Genomic DNA, 20,959 nt, shown 5'->3' with positions numbered 1-20,959 from the left:
TAAAAACAAAACACTGTGCTTTTGTAAAATACAGAAAACAAACAGGATGCATTTTCTGCTGCGTCAATCTCAGTGAACTCTTGCTTAGAGCACGTCACAAAAATGAATGGAAACTCTGCTTATAATTGTCACACAGACGTGATAAATATGTCTATAGAAACCTTGAAATGTCTAATGAACCAACTTTTAAATGAACCAATTAAAATCCAAAACAAATATTCTCCGATTATGGAATGAGTAGGAACCTAACAAGAGGTACAGTTTTTCGGTCTCATCTCATGAGAGAGCAGTTTAGGAACACCCATTAGCAGAATGCACTATTCATACAGTAATGATCTGGGATGATCCTCATGAATATGGCATCAATGCTACAAAAGTGGCATCAAGCTTTATCGGATTCATTGATTTTTCATTGCATTTGGATGATGGCACGCTACTCACGTGAGGAAGCTGTGAGATCTATAATCAATATATTGATACATGTTTTCTTATTACTTTGCTGTCATTCCATGCATTGACCTTTTCATGGCATTCTCTGTGTGTGTTTGCCTTAGATAAGTGAGGTGTGGAAACATGTTTCTGCAAGAAGTGCTGATGTGTGACAAATCGTGTGTGTGTGTATGTGCAAACAGACATCTCATGACTTGTGTGGTCACACCCGTGACCCATTTAGAGGGTATAAAATACAAGTAGCTGTTTTTTTGCATATCTCTCTTCATTTGTATATCAACCGGTGCTTGCTTGAGCTCTAATAAAAGCCACTCTTTGGAGCCCTTCATCCTCGGCCTCTTATGTCTTCTTCTGGTTTAAGAGAAACATCACTCTGCTCCAACAAAGCTCTCCAGATGATTCTGAACAGTGAGGAAGAATTCTAATTTTCCTCAGAAAAAGATTGCGACTCTGATGAGAAATGCTTGCATTTTAAATATTGACTTGATCCAGCATAGGATACAATTTCTGATGAGTAAGTCATTTTTTCATCTATTCATTGTTTACGTACTGTGTGATAATAGGGTATAATGGGGCAAAAGGCTCTGCAGGGTAAATGCTCCTTTGATTCAATTTTCTCCCAAAAAAACTAAATAGCATATTTTTTTATTCTATACTATGTATTATTTCCAATCACAATGGAGGTTTATTTGTTTATAGAATACTTCAGAGGTAATGAAATGTTAAATTGAAATTAACAAGAAAGGGCGCTCCCTTTTCTAAAGTTCTCTTTTGAACAAGCATTACTCATTTGTTACTCTAACAAGCATTTGTTACTCTAAATGCATCTTTCTGTCTCAAACATATTTGCAATATTTGAAACATTATGCCATTTATCTATTTCCCTAGTATTTACACTATTTCACGAAAAAGAAAAAAAAAAAACATTTTATATTGTAAGTAATAGTTATATAAATTATATTGTGAACTATGTTTTAAAAAAATAAAACATTCTTTCTTCAGTCTTCTCACAGTGGCATTCCACATTGAGCCCCATTAGGGGGTGGGCCATTATCACCCTTAGTGTGAAATACATCATTATTCATGACCATTGACATTCCCTTGCACAAAAGTTAAATCAATTTAGTATTTTATGTGAATGAATGGACAGGATGGTTTTCACAACATGTTGTAGCAAAGGCTCTAGTCTACAAAATTCAGCACTCAAAGTCTTGTGAAAAATGGCCCTATATCAATGTGCTTATTTTTATTTTTATTTTTACTAACCAAGTTTAAAGTTGTTTTTCTCAGAAATACAAACGAGTACACACGTTGCTCACATATTATTGTAACACAATTTGTGCTGAATACAGTACAATGAGACTTTTGCCATTAATATTATATATGTAGCTGAAATAAGCACAAATGTCAGGGCATGTCAAAACATCTCCAGGATCCAAAAAAACGTCTCAGGCTCCAGAGGGTTAAAATCATTTAGTTTGCTGCAAACCTCTGTAGACTAGGGTTGTAAACAAATATCATATTGTATTTCATCACCTTTAGCTTGCTCACTGAGGGCTTTAAGACTAAGGCATGATTTTCTACAAAGCTGCTTTGAAACGATGTGTGTTGTGAAAAGTGCTATTCAAATTAAAATGACATGAATATAGACAAAACATGGAAATTGTGTATGTTTTTCTCATAGCAATATGCTGACAAATGCAGTGCTGTTCTTTAAGTTACTTTATTATAGAGCTCTGATTTATGTTGCCAGTGTCAGACACTGTTGTGTCACTTAAGATTTAAAATACATTTATGTAGAATTCTTGAATAAATTTAATCCAAAAAATGTGGGCGCCTTTTTTAATTTTTTTATTATGATATCGTATTGTATCGTGAGGTTTCTGCATCTTATAATATCATATCATGAAATTTGTGTATTGTTACCATGGTTGGAAGGGTTACTTTTGAAATGTATTCCACTACAGATTACAGAATACATGCTGTAAAATGTAATTTGTAATGTATTTCATTAGATTACTCAAGGTCAGTAACGTATTCTAAATACTTTGGATTACTTTTCAGCACTGGTAGATTTTTTCACTTGTTTTTACTACAAAAACTCTGCCAGTACAGTAAGACAAAATACACATGTTAAAATACATTCTCTGAAAAACCTAAATATTTTATGCAGTGTTGTTTCTAAAACAAGATGAATCAAATTGATCTTGTTTTAAGGATTTTTAGATATTTTTACAGGAAAACAATAAAAAAATTATCATCAAGAATACGATTTTTGCCCTAATATCAAAGGTCTTACTAGAAAAAAGAAATTATGATCCAATGAGAATTTTCTTGATAAAAAAATATGATTGTGCCTGGTAACATGTGCATGTAAAATGGCTAGAAATAGCATTTTAGCTTAGCGTAAAGCTGACAGTTTACACAAGGTTTATTTCTATTTCTTGTGCTCCAATCTTACTTCAAACTTACTTCTCTGTCTGCTCGTATAAATGTGACATTTCATAAGAAAGTGTTTCACCGTTGTTCAAATGCACTTTGGATGGCATCATTTATATGTGTAAATGTTTTCCATCTGAAAGGACTAAATATTAAATGAAACAAATGACAATAAAATTCAAAGTAATCTCTTCAGTAATCAAAATACTTTTTGAATGTGACTGTATTCTAAATACCAATGATTTAAATTGTAACTGTAATGGAATACAGTTACTTATATTTTGTATTTTAAATACGTATTCTCATTACTTGTATTTCGTTACTCTCCAACCCTGATCATTACATGCCTACAGCTGACGGCACATGCATCAGGGTGCTTCAGAAGTGGTTCATCTTCATGCGCTCTTCAGGAGCGGATCAGAGTTCGGACCGGGGTTTTAGTCAGTGAGACAGGTGAAGTTCATTTGGAGTGCTCACCTCACATAACGCCATAAAATGAGACACAAAAACATGGCATTAATGGCATTTATATATTCGCTGGAAATTCCCTTATTTGGACAGTTAAATGTGATTTGAATTTGAAGAGCAAAATAATCATGGATAGATCAAATAACCATGATCAGACGATTATTTAATTATCGCGACAGGCCTAATGTTTAATTCCTATTTATCTTAAAAGGCAATTGCTTGGTTTGTGCATGCAGCCCTCGAAGTACACAACATGTATACTGCCAACTTTGCTTATTGATACTCATTTCTAGACAAAATACAAAATAAAAATAGCCAGTCATCTAAGGTGTAAATGCCATGTGACTAAGGAGCTGCAGGAAAATTATGTCATGGAAACGCTGATTGGCTGATGCAAAAATGTCAGATGAAGGAATGCCGCTTGTCAGTAATTTAGTAATTAGGGTACATTACATTTCTGAAGCTACATGTTGACACCACTCATCCACACTAGAACACCATTTTCCTCTACCGAAAATTGAGACTTTCAAAAAAGCTCTCCATAACCGCATACTCTGGAAAACGATGACATTAAAAATCGGATTAGTGTGAATGTGGCTTTAGACTTTTTTTTCTGGTACAATGGTATGTCACTGTACTGATAGATGATCTTGAGTTTTCACTGACACCCGTATATGGAGACCTGTTGAGAAGATTGATGAATGCTTTCTAAAAGAGCCCTGTGTGAGTGTGTTTGCCAGTGTGCATCTGTGTTTATTTTTGCAGGAAAATCTGACCCACTCAATGATCGTATGATGACAGAAGTCCTTTAGAAAGTCCCAGCTGAGAGAGCACACCTTTAACTCTCCCTATTTCTGCTTGATATTAACATTGGCTTAAATGACAAAGTGAAAAATAAAGCTAGCCTTTGGGGATCTGCTCTGCAATCACCCTGAGACACACACACACACACACACACACACACACACAACACACACACACAACACACACACACACACACACACACACACACACACACACACACACACACACACACACTCACTGCACTTACATCAGGAACTTTGGCTGTGCTCCAACCCCTTATGTCACCTTTGGACAAACGATCACAGGATAAGGGGACCCGCTTCATTGTGAGGACTCAGATCTGGCTTTTGTTAGCGCAGAGGCCCCACTGCAAAAATACTTGCTATGATACAGAATAAATCATAGCAGCAGGCAAGATTTTACAAGCCACAATGAAGTGCTCCAGTAAAGTTGTGCTCTGTTTAAATGCATGCCCCTTAAAAATGATTTTAGTGTGTTTAATGTATAATTACTTGTGCTGTCAGACAATTACATTTTTTTATCGTAATTTATCGCATAATTTTTCGTAGTTAATCACGATTAATCACAGATTTTGAAAGTGCTGAAATTTGTCAATATATATACTTCTTTTCCTGTCAAAATGCATTTATTTCCATCTTAGAAAACAAAAGAATATGTAGCAATATAATGCTTTATTAACATTTTCCAAACAAAGCCTTCCACAGTATAAAGATAGAAATGCACTAAAATATCACCAATTCAAGTAACATTAAACATCTCCCAAAGTCTAAGTGAGAGTTTGACTAATTGAAAGAAATAATCCCCACATAGTTTGCATATTCATTGCAATGGGCATTAAATCTCTTAAACTCTCATCCCCCACAATATTAATCTGCCAATAGACTGTGGCTATTCGCTTTACTACTGCATTCTTGAAGCCGTGATTCATAATTTGTGTCAGGGCATCAACGCCAGTTCCGCTTTAAACTTCACATGAACAGCGCTTGCAAACAAAAACATCTCATTCTGTGTTTTAGTGATAGTTAAAGGAATAGTTCACCCAAAAATGAAAATTATCTCATTATTCACTTACCCTGTTGCCATCCCAGATGTGTATGACAGAACACAAATTGAGATTTTTAGAAGAAGATAGAGCTCTGTCAGGTCCTTATAATGGAAGTACACGGGTGCCAGCACTTTGCCAGTCCAAAAGTCATTTTTAGGCAGCAATAAAGTAATCCACATGACTCCAGTTGATCAATGAATGTCTTCTGAAGCAAATCGATATGTTTGTGTAAAAAATAAATCAATAATTAAAATGTTATTAGCTTTTAAAAAGCGCTTCCTGCCTTATAAATTATAGTTTGTAAAAAACATTGTATATTGTGTTTACAGTAATGTACAATGAAATCTATAGGGCAACGTACTGCACAAGAATAAATGTTTTGTTTTGATGTGTGACTATCACAGACAGCACCAAATAAATGTATTTCAAATAAAATGTTCTGGTCCACAGCTGCACACTGTCATCTTCTGAGCTCAGAACCAGATTTAACACATTCCCCAGAAAACTGCATTATGCAGTTTCAAAAAATTATGGCTCTGGGAGCTGTCTTATTCCCTGGTTCCTCATCCCTCCAGCTCAACAGGGGTATTGGCCCTTCTGCTTCTCTCTGGGTGGGGTCTGCTTAATCAGCAGTTCCTTTAATCACCAGCTCTCATTTAATGACTGACATCATGGCATTCACATAGAGCCAGTTCTGTTCTGCAAGCAATTTGAGCAGTATCAACAGACCTTTAACTGTAACTGTAAATTGTGTAATTGCTGTAAGATTCCCAAATCTCCCCTCTTTCTCTCTTTATCCCCCTTATCTGTCTCTCTCTCCTGGCTCTGTAATTTTCATTGTTCCATGTTTTATTCCACATCTTTAACTGGATTATGTTGTCTCCTGTTGGCGATGCAAACCTCACAATGGCTGCTGTTCCATTCCTGCTGTTAGTAGTAGACACTTCCAGGAAACTTGGCTTTTAAATCACCCCATGGCCTGTCTGAGACCACCTGAGTCATCTGAGCCACACAGCAGTGCAGTAAAAATCCAAAGCTAATGTATTCACTCTCTAAAATCTCCAAGACCACCTTCAACAGGTCTGATAAATACATGCTGATTTTGCTTTTGTCTATTTATTTGAATTTGCAGGCTCTTTTTTTTTTTTTTTTGGCAGGAGTGGTAAGGGGGTTTACAACACGATGGGTTCCATAAATAATTAAATTACTTGGTGTAAAATAATTGGGTTCTTGGGATGAGAAAGGAGGAATCGGGAATGGTGAACTTCAACTCAAATGGAATGTTTATTAATTAGAACAAAACACTCTCTCGCAACACTCTCATGCCACACAGGCTCAACGGGTGTGTGTGCGGGTCTCTCTCCTCCTCTACTGGCATCTGGGTCGCTTTTAACTCTGTCTCCACTCTCACTGCAATGACAAAGAGCTGTTAGAGACAATCATTGACAGGTGATGATCCTTACCATTCTCATCTCCCGATCTCGCTCTCCATTCACAAGCCGGCACTCGACCATGCCCCCACTACCACATCCCCCCACCGCCCGACTCAGGCCAGGGAGCCATCCGGCCTGCCCAGTACTCCCCTCATTCCTAGAGAGGAAGTCCGCAACAGCCATCTGCACCCCCGGCCTGTGGATCACCTCGAACTTAAACGGCTGAAGAGCCAGATACCAATGGGTGATCCACGCATTGGTATCCTTCATGTGATGGAGCCACTGGAGCAGGGCGTGGTCCAAACAGAGGGTGAAAGCACATCCCAGGAGGTAGCACCGAAGGGTGAGGACTGCCCACTTGATAGCCAGACACTCCTTCTCAATGGTGCTATATCTCGCCTCTCTTGCCGAGAGCTTCCGACTGATGTACAGCACCGGGCGCTCCTCCCCCTCAACCTGCTGGGACAACACGTCTCCCAATCCCCTGTCCGACACGTCGGTCTGTAAAACAAAAGGGAGAGAGAAATCAGGCGACTTCAGAACCACCCTCAGATGCTGCATGTGCCGCTGCTAATCATTACTATATATAATGATGTCATACAGATAGGCAGCGGCGTACGTGGAGTGCGGTCTGAGAACTCGGTACGTAAGGCGCTGAAACTTAGCCGGGCCCCAAACAAACCAAATGGAAGGGTCACAAATTGGTGTAAGACAAACGGTGTGGAGAAGGCTGTTTTCTCATGGGACATTGGTGTTAAAGGGATCTGCCAATATCCCTTTGTCAAATCCATTGTCGAATAAAAATGAGCTGCGCCCAACTGATTGAGGAGTTCATCAATACGAGGCATTGTATACACGTCAAATTTAGACACTGCATTGACATTTCTATAATCTACACAGAACCAGACCGAGCCATCGCTCTTCGGAACAGCACCACCAGGCTGGCCCCGTCACTGTTGGACTCTTCTATTACCCTCATATCGAGCATGACCTTTAATTCTTCCCGAGCCACCTTTTTTGTGTTCGGGTAATCGGCAGGGACAACTGCATACCCCTACCCCTGGGTTTGTTTCGATATGGTGTTCTATGAGGTTCGTACGACCGGGAAGGTGCAAGAACACGTTCGAGAATTCTTTTGCAACCGGGCCATGTCCGTGATTTGCGACGGTGAGAGGTGGTCTCCGCAAGTGGGGTGCCTCGATTGGCTTTTACATTCACCTCTGGCCCGAGCTCCTCCCTCTCTGGAACCACCTTTGCCAAAGACACAGGGACCGCCTCCCTCCACGGTTTTAAGAGGTTGAGGTGGTAAATTTGCTGTGCTCCACCCCATCTGTTTGTTTAACCTCATAATCGATTTCCCCGACTCGCTGTGCGACCTCAAAGGGCCCTTGCCACTTTGAAAGTAATTTAGAGCTCGATGCGGGTAGTATTACAAGGACTTTATCTCCCTGTGAATTCCCGTAGCTGAGCTCCCCTGTTATGCAGCTGGGACTGACGTTCTTGAGCCTGTAGCAAATTCTCCTGTGTTAATTGCCCCAGTGTGTGGAGTTTTGCTCTCAGGTCAAAAACTTACTGAATGTCCTTTTTGCTGTTTGAAGGTCCCTCCTCTCAGTTTTCCCTCATGACATCTAAGACTCCGTAAAACTTATGCCCATACAATAATTTAAATGGGGAGAACCCTGTGGAGGCTTGCGGTACCTCTCGAACTGCGGATAACAAGGGTTCAAGCCACTTATCCCAATTCCGAGCATCTACGTGCATGAACTTCTGAATCATGTTTTTCAGGGTTTGATTAAACCATTCAACCAAGCCGTCCATTTGCGGGTGTGTACATGCTTGTCCAAATCGATTTAATGCCCAGTAATTCACACAGCTCGCGTAGTGTTCATGAAAGTAGTGCCCTGATCAGTGAGGATTTCTTTTGGAATCCCCACTTGGGAGATAATTCTGAAGAGTGCCTCCACAACACTTCGTGCTGAAATGTTGCGCAAAGGCACTGCTTCTGGATATCACGTTACGTAGTCCAGCAGAACCAACACAAAGCGATGTCCACATGCTGTCTGCTCTAATGGCCTGACGAGGTCCATACCAATTCTTTCGAAGGGGACCTCGATCAAAGGGAGTGGGTGCAGTGGTGCTCTTTTGATGGCCAGTGGATTCACTAGCTGACATTCACGGCATGTCGCGCACCACCTGCGAACATCCCCATGAATGCCCGGCCAATAAAAACGGGCCATTAGACAGTTTAGTGTTTTTTCTCCCCCTAAGTGAACCGCCATCTGGAATAACATTTCCCGACGGCTCTTTAGTATCAACAACTGGGTTGTATGCTCTTTTGTCTGAGCGTCCTGCATCACTCAATACAACCGATCATTTATAATAGAGAAATATGGATATGAGAGTGCGATGTCTGGCTGAAGACGCTGACCATCAATCACTTTCACTTGGTCGAAGGCGTGCCTAAGGGACTCGTCTCGTGTCTGCTCCAGAGGGAAATCCCTGGTAGGGAATCCTCTAAGGGCTGGGGAAGTCTAGACTTCCCCCTCCCTTACATCATCCTGACATGGAGCTGACATAGATGGCCCTGGCTCCACCTCCCCAGCCAGCGCACAAATCCTACACGAGACTCTTTGTTACAGGCCACGGTCCCCACCTCCATCGGCGGTTATTGGTCCTGGAAATGTTCAGGCTCCCCGCAGCACCAGCAAACCGGCCCAGACTCCACACCCACACCCACAGCGGCGGATCTGTTGACCTGTGAGTGAGAGTGAGGAAGGACAGGATGAACCGGCAGGCAGTGCAGATTCTGCAACTGGGGAGCCAGTTTCGGAGGGGGAACTCCCCGTCTCCGGGGAGGAGGGTGTAATGGGGTAAAGGATGGCAAGGAGGAGGGGGAAACTGGCAGAACAGTCAACGTAAACTTTAATGACAGAAATTATCTTAAAACAACATAAAACACATAGACGCACACACACAGTGTCCATGTGTGTCTCTCTCTCTGCTGAACTGGTGTCTCTGGCTCCCCTTTATCTTTCTCTCCTGCTGATTAGTTGACTCAGCGCTGATGCCCTCTTCCTCGTCACAGAGGGGTTGGATGGGAGGAAACAGAAGGTGTAGAAGGAGGGGGCAGAGGGAAAGAGAGAGATGAAGATGGGGGTTCGCTGGCCCCCGGAAAGGCCGCCAAATGGTCCCCCGCCAGCTGGATGGTGTCATCCAGTGACGCCAGGCGATGGCACTGGACCCACTCCGCAGTTCTCCTCAGCAAATGGGCGGTGAGTTGCTCCAGTACCATCAAGATCTATCACACCTCCGACATCGCGACCCTCCTGGGCCAGAACCCACCTCCGGCAGGCATCATGGAGCAGCTGAGCATACACAAACGGGCGGCCGACATCCTCCAGCCTCAGGGAATGGAACTGCTGGTGGTGTTGTTCCGGTGTACATCCAACCCACTGAAGGATGGCCTACTTCAGGTCCTCATAGGCCAGATGAGTTTCCACTGGAAGCTGAGTTGTGACTCACCGGAGAGCAGCAGCATCAAACGAAGTACCCATTGAGACTTCGGCCAGCCATTGAGCCACGGCTGAAGATCGATCCTGGGCCACCAAGCTCCGCCACGCCCACTGGTCCTCCACTTGGGCCTGGAGGAGTTCCTGGAATCGCTGTTCCTGAGCCAGCAGGGCTTGGAGGTGAGTTTCCTGAATCTCCACAAGGGCACGGATGACTTCACCCAACAGGGAGGACTCCATGGCGATACTCTTCCTCCTTTTTCCCGGGTTTCGGCACCAGTGTAAAAGAATCGGGTTCTTGGGGTGAGAAAGGAGGAATCGGGAATGGTGAACTTCAACTCAAATGGTATGTTTATTTATTCATTAAAACAAAAACACTCTCTCGCAACACTCTCATGCCACACAGGCTAAGCGGATGTGTGTGCAGGTCTCTCTCCTCCTCTACTGGTGTCTGGCTTGCTTTTAACTCCATGTAAGAGACAACAGCTGTATCACTGACATGTGATGATCCTTACCATTCTCATCTCACTCTCCATTCACAAGCCGGCGCTTGACCACACCCCCACTACCACACTTGGATACATTGTTAAATTAAGCTTAACAGAGTGACAAAGCAAAAGATCTTATTTTGGATATGTGATGTGGAATGTGAAAATCCTTCATTCTGTTTCATTCCTCCCATAAATTACACTACATCGACAAAAATAGTTTATGTAACCTCAGTTTACGGTGACTTCTGTATTCCGAGAAACTCTCACAAACACAAGTACAGCCAATCTCCAATCATGATCAATTTGAAAGCTAAGTGTTAGAACACACAGTGTGGACATTACCATTAAACTGCACTTTAGGTTAAATATGTCAGTCTCTTGGATCCAATAATCCCTCTGGTGAATATTGTTATTTTTTTGCCATTTCACTTTGACTCTCTTCACAGACTCCTCTAAGAAAGTGCCCATAATATTGGATGGATGATTATTTCTCCTTCAGTTGCCTTTAAAATATTTTCAGTTTCAAACTGCTGTTCTGATGCTCTAGGCAAGCATGGGAGGAACATTTCCCACCTGCACATCTGTGTTCAGAGCTGATGGCTTTATTTACCCAAAGACAGCACACAGAGGTCACGATTCATGAATATTATAGGAAAATATTATGAATTTTTGATACTCACCCCCATATACAAGACCAATGACTCATATGACTTATGTAACCTAGTACCAACACATTTTATCAAATGAATAAATTAACATTTTCTTAGTGGTTAAGACTGGTTTAGACTCTTATTTTGCCCAATTTTGGCCCTATAACATTGGTTTTGATCCCTGCCACTCTGTAAATCCTGTGCTTTCTTCAACTAAACACATACAGGATATCTAGTCAAACCTCGTTAGAAATTATTTATGAATTTGGTGATATAATAATAACTCATATGCCAAACACACACATGCTCAAGCACCCACATCATATGTATTTGAGAATCTAGGTGAGGGATTTTGGTATAACGTGTACTTTCACAATAGCCACTTTTCCACTATCAGGCCAGTGTGAGCAAGGGCTAGGGATCTGCATTCCCATCATTTGGCCAATAGCCCGGAGCGTTGCACTAAAACCCACCTTTAATATGCGGTCCTGCTGCCAACGTCACATACCCGGCCCATTTCATAAACAAATGGGAAGCTCAAGCTCAAGTATCATGTTATCTAGTTATCTAGAATATCGAGTTTATATCGTTTGTAAACATTAGCTAGCTAGCAAGATAAGTTAGCATTGAAAAAGCACCGACTGCAACTGCCATGGTGTCCCGAGTGGTCTCTCCAATAACAGCGGAATGATATCCAAGCTCACCGTCCATGATCTCAAACCATGGAAAGTTCTTTCTTTGGGCAACGCTTTGTCCATTGTCCATTTAACGGATTTGTACTGTGTCCACAAGTTTTTTATTTTTTCACAAACTTGTACCGTTGTGCACTGGATACACAACTTGCAAGTTTTTTTATTTTGGTGCTGATACATCTGACCTGACTCGGTGACACTCTGCCTTTGACACTGACCCGCCTCAATCCACAATTGGCCTTGTTTGGCCTAAGGGTAATCGGCGGGCCAAAGGCCATTGGCCGTTGCCTCAAGAAAGCCCAGAGGTGGCACTAATTAGCCCAGAAAGTGACAGCGGGAACGCAACTGGCCCTGGCACGCACTAGCACGCCCTTATTTGGCCCGATAGTGGAAATTATTCCAGCTGCTGGGTAAAGGAGAAATATTTTCCAAAACAAACAAAATCTGTGATGCATCTAAAGGTTTAATTTCTTAAAGGGATAGTTCACCCAATAACAAAAATTATTTCATTTACTCACCCTCAATATCATTTACTCACCCTCATGCCATCACAGCTGTGAATGACTTTCTTTCTTCTGCAGAACGCAAATTAAGATTTTTAGAAGAATATCTCAGCTCTATTGGTCCTTACAGTGTAAGTGAATGGGGATCAGATCTTTCAAGCTGCAAAAATCACATAAATGAAACATAAAAGTAATCCATATGACTCCATATGACTGGTCATCCCTTCAGAAGGGATATGATAGTTGTGGGTGAGAAACATATTAATGTGAAAGACTGTGAATGTGAAAGTGGAGATTTATGTTAAACAAAGGACTTAAATATTGTTCCCCTTCTGTCACTCACTCGACGTTGTGTCGATGTAGTGACACTAGGGGTCACCCTTGGGAGCCCCAAACACCTCAGATCTTTGAGAAAAGGCCGATGAGAATTGGCGAGTGGAATTTGCATGTCACTCCCCCAGACATACGGGTATAAAAGGAGCTGGCTCGCAACCACTCATTCAGCTTTTTTCTTCGGAGCTGAGCGGTTGTACTATCAGCGAGCTGAATACTACTGCTGTTCCATTCACCTCTTAAGAAGCGTATGCTTTTGAATATACGGCGCATTTCCAGCGGCTTTCTCTCCTTCTGCACGACGAGTGTATATTCCTGCTAAAGAGTATATTTTCTCTATTAGAGCACACACATTGATGTTGAACGTCTTTTTAAAGACGCATCTTTATAAAGATGCCTTTCTGTCTTTTTGTGATTCCTGGATGCGGTCACTATCTCTCTGCTTCCGACAGCCACGGACGTGGATGGTTCATGTCCTCATTGCGAGAATATGACCATGGCAACGTTGCGGTCGCGGCTTTCCTTCTTCCGGGGGAAAGCCACTCAAGCCGCCCCCCGTGCCTCGCCTTTTACCTCCAGGTACGTGGCCAGCCCGACTGGCGCTGGAGGTGATTTGGGGGCTTCAATGGGTGCAGCTCCGCCGGGTAAATCCCCGCAGACCTCCCATTCCCCAGCACGCTTATTTGCCCCCGGCGAGTTCCGAGAGGAGACCAGCTTGCCCCAGGGCCAGCTTAGTGTCCCTTTTGGAGCTCTGGAGCGGGATGAGTGCTCGATCGCTGCATCGGAGGGCGTACTGGCGATGTCAGATGCAGAGGACTCGAGTGGGCTGCCACCTTCGGGTCGGCCCGCCCAGTCATAGGCTGATGGCGAGATGACCTCCATGCTTGCCCGGGCCGCCGCATGTGTATGGTTGGAGTGGAACCTTCCACCCTCCCCAGAGCCCTTGTGGTTAGATGATTGGTTCCTGGGTTCGGGGCGCCGCTCACAGCCATGCCCCCCCCACCCTGGTCCCTTTCCTCCCGGAAGTGCACAACGAGCTGACGAGGTCATGAAGGGCACCTTTTTCTGCCTGAAACCGACCACCCAGCTTATCCGCTCTCACTACCCTCGATGGCGGGGCGGCCGATGGGTATACAGAGGTCCCTCAGGTCGATAAGGCAGTTGCGGTGCACCTGTGCCCGCAAAGTGCAGCCACCTGGCGGGATCGCCCGGCACTCCCTTCAAAGGCCAGTAGGACAAGGTCGTCTCTGACAGCCAAAGCCTATAATGCCGCTGGTCAGGCCGCCTCTGCCCTGCATGCCATGGCCCTTCTGCAAGTACACCAGGCCAAGGCACTAAAGGAACTGCACATGTGTAGTCCTGATCCCAATGTGATGCAGGAGCTGTGCTTGGCGAACGACCTCCCCCTCTGGGTGACGAAGGTCACGGCGCGAGCACTCGGGCAGGCGATGTCCACCCTCGCGGTCCAGGAACGCCAACTGTGGCTGAATCTGGTTGAGATGAGGGACGCGGACAAGGTTCGCTTTCTCAACACCCCCATCTCCCAGATCGGCCTATTCGGCGACACCATTGAGGACTTCGCCCAGCAGTTCTCGGCGGTGAGGAAGCAGACGGAGGCTATACAACACATCTCGCCCTGGCGCGGCTCAAGATCCCGTATCCAGTCTGCTCACCGAGGGCATCACCCTGCAGCAGCGAAAGCCCAGGCGGCTCCACCTCAGCCCGAGCCCAGTTCTCGGCCCCAGCGTAGAGCCCCCCACAGGAAGCTGATGCCCCCTGCCTCACAGGCTGGCACAAGGACCCGGAAGGCTCCTAAGCACCCCTGAGACAGACGACCCAGGGAGTGAGATGTCTGCTGCAAACCCGGAGCTGGTATCCAGACCACTCCATCCCCCGGTGGAGGGCCGAGAGGTAAATCCTTGGTTTCCTTTTCTTTTACTTTCACCACACCTCGAACGGGCTGCGGTACCCACATTCTCAAAAGAGCAGTTTCCTCACTCCCTGGGTCACATAGCCAGTGTTTACGACCACCGTTATCACGGCAACCGCACCACACTCACACCCACGGCCAGATGGTTGAGACGGACTATGAGAACGGTCAAAAAGTCCCTCCTCCCCCATTGCCGACCCCTCTGACGCCGGGTACATGGAGCAAGGTAAGTGCTTCGAGGGTCCCCTCAGCGCAGACACGAGTTCGAGACAAAGCGAGGGGATCCCCTGCTCCCTCCCACTGCGAGGCCCCACGCACAGGTACATTAAACACGATCATCCCCTTAGTGTCCCTCGCCCGGAGCTTGGACGCGTGGCTAGCGCTCTCCAACCCATCGCGGTGGTTGGCCAGGAACATCCAACTCGGCTACGCGATTCAGTTCGTCAGGCGCCCGCCCCGGTTCAGCGGCATCCACTTCACTTCAGTGAGGGGCGAGAATGCCGCCACCTTGCGTGCAGAGATCGCGACCCTTCTGCACAAGGGCGCGATAGAGCCTGTCCCTCCAGCCGAGATGAAGAAAGGGTTTTACAGCCCTTACTTCATCATACTGAAGAAAGGTGGTGGGTTGCGGCCAACCTTGGACCCGCGAGTTCTTAACCAGGCCTTGCACAGACTCTTGTTCAAGATGCTGTTGCCAAAGCACATTTTGGCGTGTGTCCGGCATCAAGATTTGTTCATGGCGGTATAACTGAAGAACGCATACTTTCTCGATTTTAGCTCAACACAGACCCTTCCTATGGTTTGATTTCGACAGCCGGGTGTATCAGTACAAGGTCCTCCCCTTCGGCCTGTCCCTGTCCTCTCGCATCTTCATGAGTCGCAGAGGCAGCTCTTGCCCCGTTAAGGGAAGTGGGTGTCCGCATACTCAACTACCTCGATGACTGGCTGATTCTAGCTCACTCTCGAGAGTTGCTATGTGCACACAGGGACCTCATGCTCAGGAACCTCAGCCGGCTAGGGCTTCGGGTCAACTGGGAAAAGAGCAAGCTCTTCCTGGTTCAGAGCATCTCTTTTCTTGGCATGGAGTTAGACTCAGTCTCGATGATAGCGTGCCTCACGAGCAAGCACGTACGGTCGGTGCTCAACTGCCTGAAGTCGTTCAAGCAGAGAACAGCGGTTCCACTGAAACACTTTCAGAGGCTCCTGGGGCATATGGCATCCTCGGCACCAGTCACGCCACTAGGGTTGATGCATATGAGACCGCTTCAGCACTGGCTTCAGACTCAAGACCCAAGATGGGCATGGCGCCACGGCACACATCGCATGGCCATCATGCCGATCTGCCGCTACTTGTTCAGCCCTTGGACAGACCTTGCATTTCTATGGGCAGGAGTTCCCCTACAGAAAGTGTCCAGGCTTGTCGTCATTACAACAGAAGCCTCCAAGCGAGGCTGGGGCGCCGTGTACAATGGGCACACAGCCGCTGGCTCCTGGACAGGACCGCGACTGTGTTGGCACATCACTGCCTCGAGTTGCTGGCAGTATTGCTCACCCTGCGGAGGCTTTTGTCGTTGATCCAGGGCAAGTATGTGTTGGTCCGGATGGACAACACAGCGACAGTGGCGTATATAAATTGCCAAGGTGGCTTACGCTCACGTTACATGTCGCAATTCGCCCGCCGTCTCCTCCTATGGAGTCAGCGGCGACTGAGGTCGCTGCAGGCCACTCACATCCTGGGCAACCTCAACGCCACAGCGGACATGCTGTCACGGCAGGTGACGCTCAGGGGAGAGTGGAGACTCCACCCCCAGGTGGTCCAGCTGATTTGGAGTCGGTTCAGCAAAGCACAAGTAGACCTATTTGCCTCCCGAGAAACCTCCCACTGCCCGCTCTAGTATTCTCCGACGGGGGCCCCCCTCAACCCAGATGCACTGGCACACAGCTGGTCCCGGGGGCTGCGCAAGTATGCATTCCCCCAGTGAGTCTACTTGCACAGACCCTGTGCAAGATCAGGGAGGACGAGGAGCAGGTCACCCTCGTGGCCCCATATTGGCCCACCCAGACTTGGTTCTCAGACCTCACGCTCCTCGCTACAGCCCCTCCCTGGTGAATTCCCCTGAGGAAGGACCTTCTTTCCCAGGGATGGGGCACCATCTGGCACCTGCGCCCAGACCTCTGGAACCTCCACGTCTGGCCCTTGGATGGGACGCGGAAGACCTAAGTGGCCTACCACCAGCAGTGGTAGACACGATCACTCAGGCCAGAGCTCCCTCCACGAGGCAGGTTTATACCCTGAAGTGGGGTCGGTTCGTGAATTGGTGTTCTTCCCGAGCTGAAGACCCTCAGTGATGCACAGTCAGGTCATTGCTTTCCTTCCTGCAGGAGAGGCTGGAGGAACGGCTGTCCCCCTCCACCTTGAAGGTGTATGTGGCCGCCATAGCGGCACACCACGATACAGTCGACGGTAAGCCCTTAGTGAAGCACAACCTGATTATCAGGTTTCTGAGAGGTGCCAGAGAATTTGTCTGCTTTGGCGGACAGCGGAAAGGGAACGCTGTCTCCAAACAGAGGCTTGCCCACTAGATCGTGGATGCCATCGCTATGGCATACCAGGCCCGGGCCATGCCCGCCCCTTCAGGAATACGAGCACACTCCACAAGGAGTCTGGCATCCTCGTGGGCACTGGCCTATGGCACCTCTCTAGCAGATATCTGCAGGGCAGCGGGCTGGGCGACACCCAATACCGTCGCGAGATTTTACAATCTCCGGGTTGAGCCAGTTTCGTCCCGTGTTCTGTCAGGTACGAACAGGTAAGTTCGGGAATACAGACAGCTGGCCGGGTGTATCGCTTGCGTATAGCGCCTTTCCCCTCCAAAGAAGCAAAGATGTGCGGTTTTTTCCCCATGCGAGTTCACGAACCCGTGAACCCTGGATGTCCTTCCTCCCTAGCCCTGTGGCTTGCAAATTCAGTGGAGGAATTCACAGCCGGAACCAGTACGTGTGCTAATATGCCCTTCTGAGGTAGATGCTCTACAGGTGCAGGTTACTCCGGTAACCCCCTGTGATGTATTTCCCGCAGTACAGTCTCCCTGTCGGCAGACCTGCATCTCCCTTCGACAGAGCCCTCTCTGTCCTGGTTGCCATGTTTGTAGAGCTCCTCCCCTTTCAGGCAGGACCTACCACCGCGCCTCTTCCATGTGCGGCTCTGAGCCCACATGATGTGCTTGCCACATGTTACCTCCCCTCCGGGCAGGATGTGGTCTCCGCGGGGTCTTTTCCCCCTGAAAGAATAGGATAGGAAAATAACACCTTCCCCGGTGCATGTATTGAGCATTAAAATGGCCCCAGCCGAATAACTGAATAATCTGTTGAGAGAAAACATAGAGAGAAAAGGCCATGGCTGGCGCGACCTGCTTCCATACTAGATACGTCTCTTCCCCTCCCTAGGGATGTGGGAAACTATACAACGTTTTTTGGGCCATTGGGGGAGGCTACGTGCAGACCGGTGCACCTGCTACTACGCATGCAGCAGCTTGCTTGCACCTGCACCGGCAGTCCATGTAACACAGTTCAGCTAGTTGTGGCATTTCGTATAGGGACCCCTAGTGTCACTACATCGACACAACGTCGAGTGAGTGACAGAAGGGGAATGTCTCGGTTACTGTCGTAACCTCCGTTCCCTGATGGAGGGAATGAGACATTGTGTCCCCCCTGCCAGAATGCTGTACTACCCGCTGAAATGGCCGGGACCCTGTTTCGGCTCCTCAGCACAAAACCTGAATGAGTGGTTGCGAGCCAGCTCCTTTTATACCCGTATGTCCAGGGGAGTGGCATGCAAATTCCACTCGCCAATTCTCACTGGCCTTTTCTCAAAGATCTGAGGTGTTTGGGGCTCCCAAGGGCGACCCCTAGTGTCACTACATTGACACAACGTCTCTTTCCCTCCATCAGGGAACGGAGGTTACGACAGTAACCGAGACGTTTCTCTCACACACGTATCATAACACTTCTGAAGATATGGATTTAACAACTGGAGTCTTATTTATTACGTTTATGTGGCCTTTATGTGATTTTTTGGGACCTTCTAAGGTCTCGTCGCCATTCACTTGCATTGTTAGGACAAATAGAGCTGATATATTCTTCTAAAAATATTTGCGTTCTGCAGAAGAAAGAAATTCATACACTTCTTAGATGTCATGAGGGTGAGTACATTTTGAGAATTTTCATGGTTGGGTGAACTATCCCTTTAAACACAGATTATGAGTGAATAAGTTAAAAATTTTGACTTTTTCCTCATACAAAGCTATCTAGAGATGATACAATTCACACATTACTCAGCCATAAGACCGTGACCTCTGAACTTTAGCTGTTTGGGTACTCAAGGGGTGCTGCTAAATGAGGACAGGAAGAAGGGCGTAATAGGATGAGAGGGAAGATATAAAAGAAGCTCTGTGCACTCAAACAAAAGTAGCTTTCTTTGACAACTCAATTTGGTGTTGTCTCACTTGACCCTTTTTAGAAATTAGACTATTTTGAGCTACATCCTAGAAAACACACTGTCATCTCTGTACCAAACCTCTGCAGACACTTCATGGGTAATGATTATGAGTCCCATCTTACGGCTACAAGGCTCATTTGTGTGTATGTGTTTGTGTGTGTGTACCCATGACTTGCTATAACTAACATGAAAAATCACATATACTGAACTTAGTCAATTTGTAAAGCAGTAAAAAAATAAATAAATACTGTAATATATTTATTCGTTTTCATTGGAATGGGTTATATAGAATAAAAATATACACATGCTTTTGTTTTTATTGATAATAATAATAATAAAACATTATTTTACTATGTAGTTTTATAGTCTAAAATGCTTTATGCCCCCTTCCCTATTTTAAATAAAAATTTAATGCATAAATAATGCATTGTTCATGGTTCAAACAAGTTTTTCTCACAATCTTATTCAGTTTTTCACTATTATGTTTGCACTTGTATTGGCCTCATCAAGCTCAATATGTTATGGGGAAAAATATCACAGAAATTCATTCTTGGCACAAAGTATAAAAATGAACAATGTGAATAATGTGATGTGATGACAAGTTAAAGCCATTTTTTTCACTGACCTTCAACCCCAAAACATTTAAACCTGAAACATTGTGAATGTAGCTTGGTTGAATAGTAGGCCTAGTTACAATAAATAGGTTTTGAAAGACAAATTTCATGGGCTATTTTTCCCTAATTACAATTTGTGATTTATAATAAGGCACACAAAACTGTAATTTTCCTAGAATTTCATTACGTACCTATTGAAATTATAACTTAATGTGATGGAGTTGAAATAACGTAACACTTTATGGTTCGAGTTATGGTTAGTACTGGTAATTTACAAGGCTGTAACCATATATTTAGGATTGGGGGTAATAGTTGAAAACCTAATAATTGTTTGCCTACAATCTGAATTAGGAGTGGGTGTGGCCCACTATGGTTTCCCCCAATGTCTATGGTGAGTGAATATACAGCCCTGATACTATGAGCCTAAAGTGGGAAAATGTGATTTAAGTAAGCCTTTTATAATAAAAGGATACAGCTGGTTTCAAATGGTAATACAAAACAAGTGAAATGTTGTAGGGTCTAAGTACAATAACTAATATATATATATATATATATATATATATATATATATACAGGGTTGGGGAGTAACGAAAAACATGTAATGGGAATACGTATTTAAGATACAAAATATAAGTAACTGTATTCCACTACAGTTACAATTTAAATCATTGGTATTTAGAATACAGTTACATTCAAATATATTTTGATTACTGAAGAGATTACTTTGCATTTTATTGTCATTTGTTTAATTTAATATTTAGTCCTTTCAGATGGAAAACATTCATACGAGCAGACAGAGAAGTAAGTTTGAAGTAAGTTTGGAGCAGCAGAAATATAAATAAACCTTGTGTAAATTGTCAGCTTTACGCTAAGCTAAAATGCTATTTCTAGCCATTTCACATGCACAAGTTACCAGGAACTGTAATGCTTTTCCCCGGAGATAAATGGTTTAGTCCGACAAATCAGCAAAAGTCTGTATTCCACATTTAATGGCAGATACAAAGGCTGCACCCTCTTCTCATACATGAGAAAATTAACAAACCATTAGCATCACAAAACATAAAAGTATAATAAAGGTC

At 44.9% G+C, this 20,959-nt stretch overlaps 1 long non-coding RNA gene across 1 annotated transcript in view; it reads left to right on the top strand.

The window, feature by feature from the left end:
* The first annotated feature begins 734 nt into the window (after window positions 1–734).
* The window catches only part of LOC127410420 (uncharacterized), a 28,585-nt gene continuing 8,360 nt past the window's right edge, over window positions 735–20,959 (top strand). The window contains exon 1 of the long non-coding RNA XR_007892118.1: window positions 735–964. This is a non-coding gene — a long non-coding RNA (uncharacterized LOC127410420). The remainder of the gene's footprint in view (window positions 965–20,959) is intronic.

This window comes from Myxocyprinus asiaticus, chromosome 19 (genome assembly GCF_019703515.2).
Source record: "Myxocyprinus asiaticus isolate MX2 ecotype Aquarium Trade chromosome 19, UBuf_Myxa_2, whole genome shotgun sequence".
Classification (NCBI taxonomy): Eukaryota; Metazoa; Chordata; class Actinopteri; order Cypriniformes; family Catostomidae; genus Myxocyprinus; species Myxocyprinus asiaticus.
This window is presented reverse-complemented; position numbering and strand designations above follow the sequence as displayed.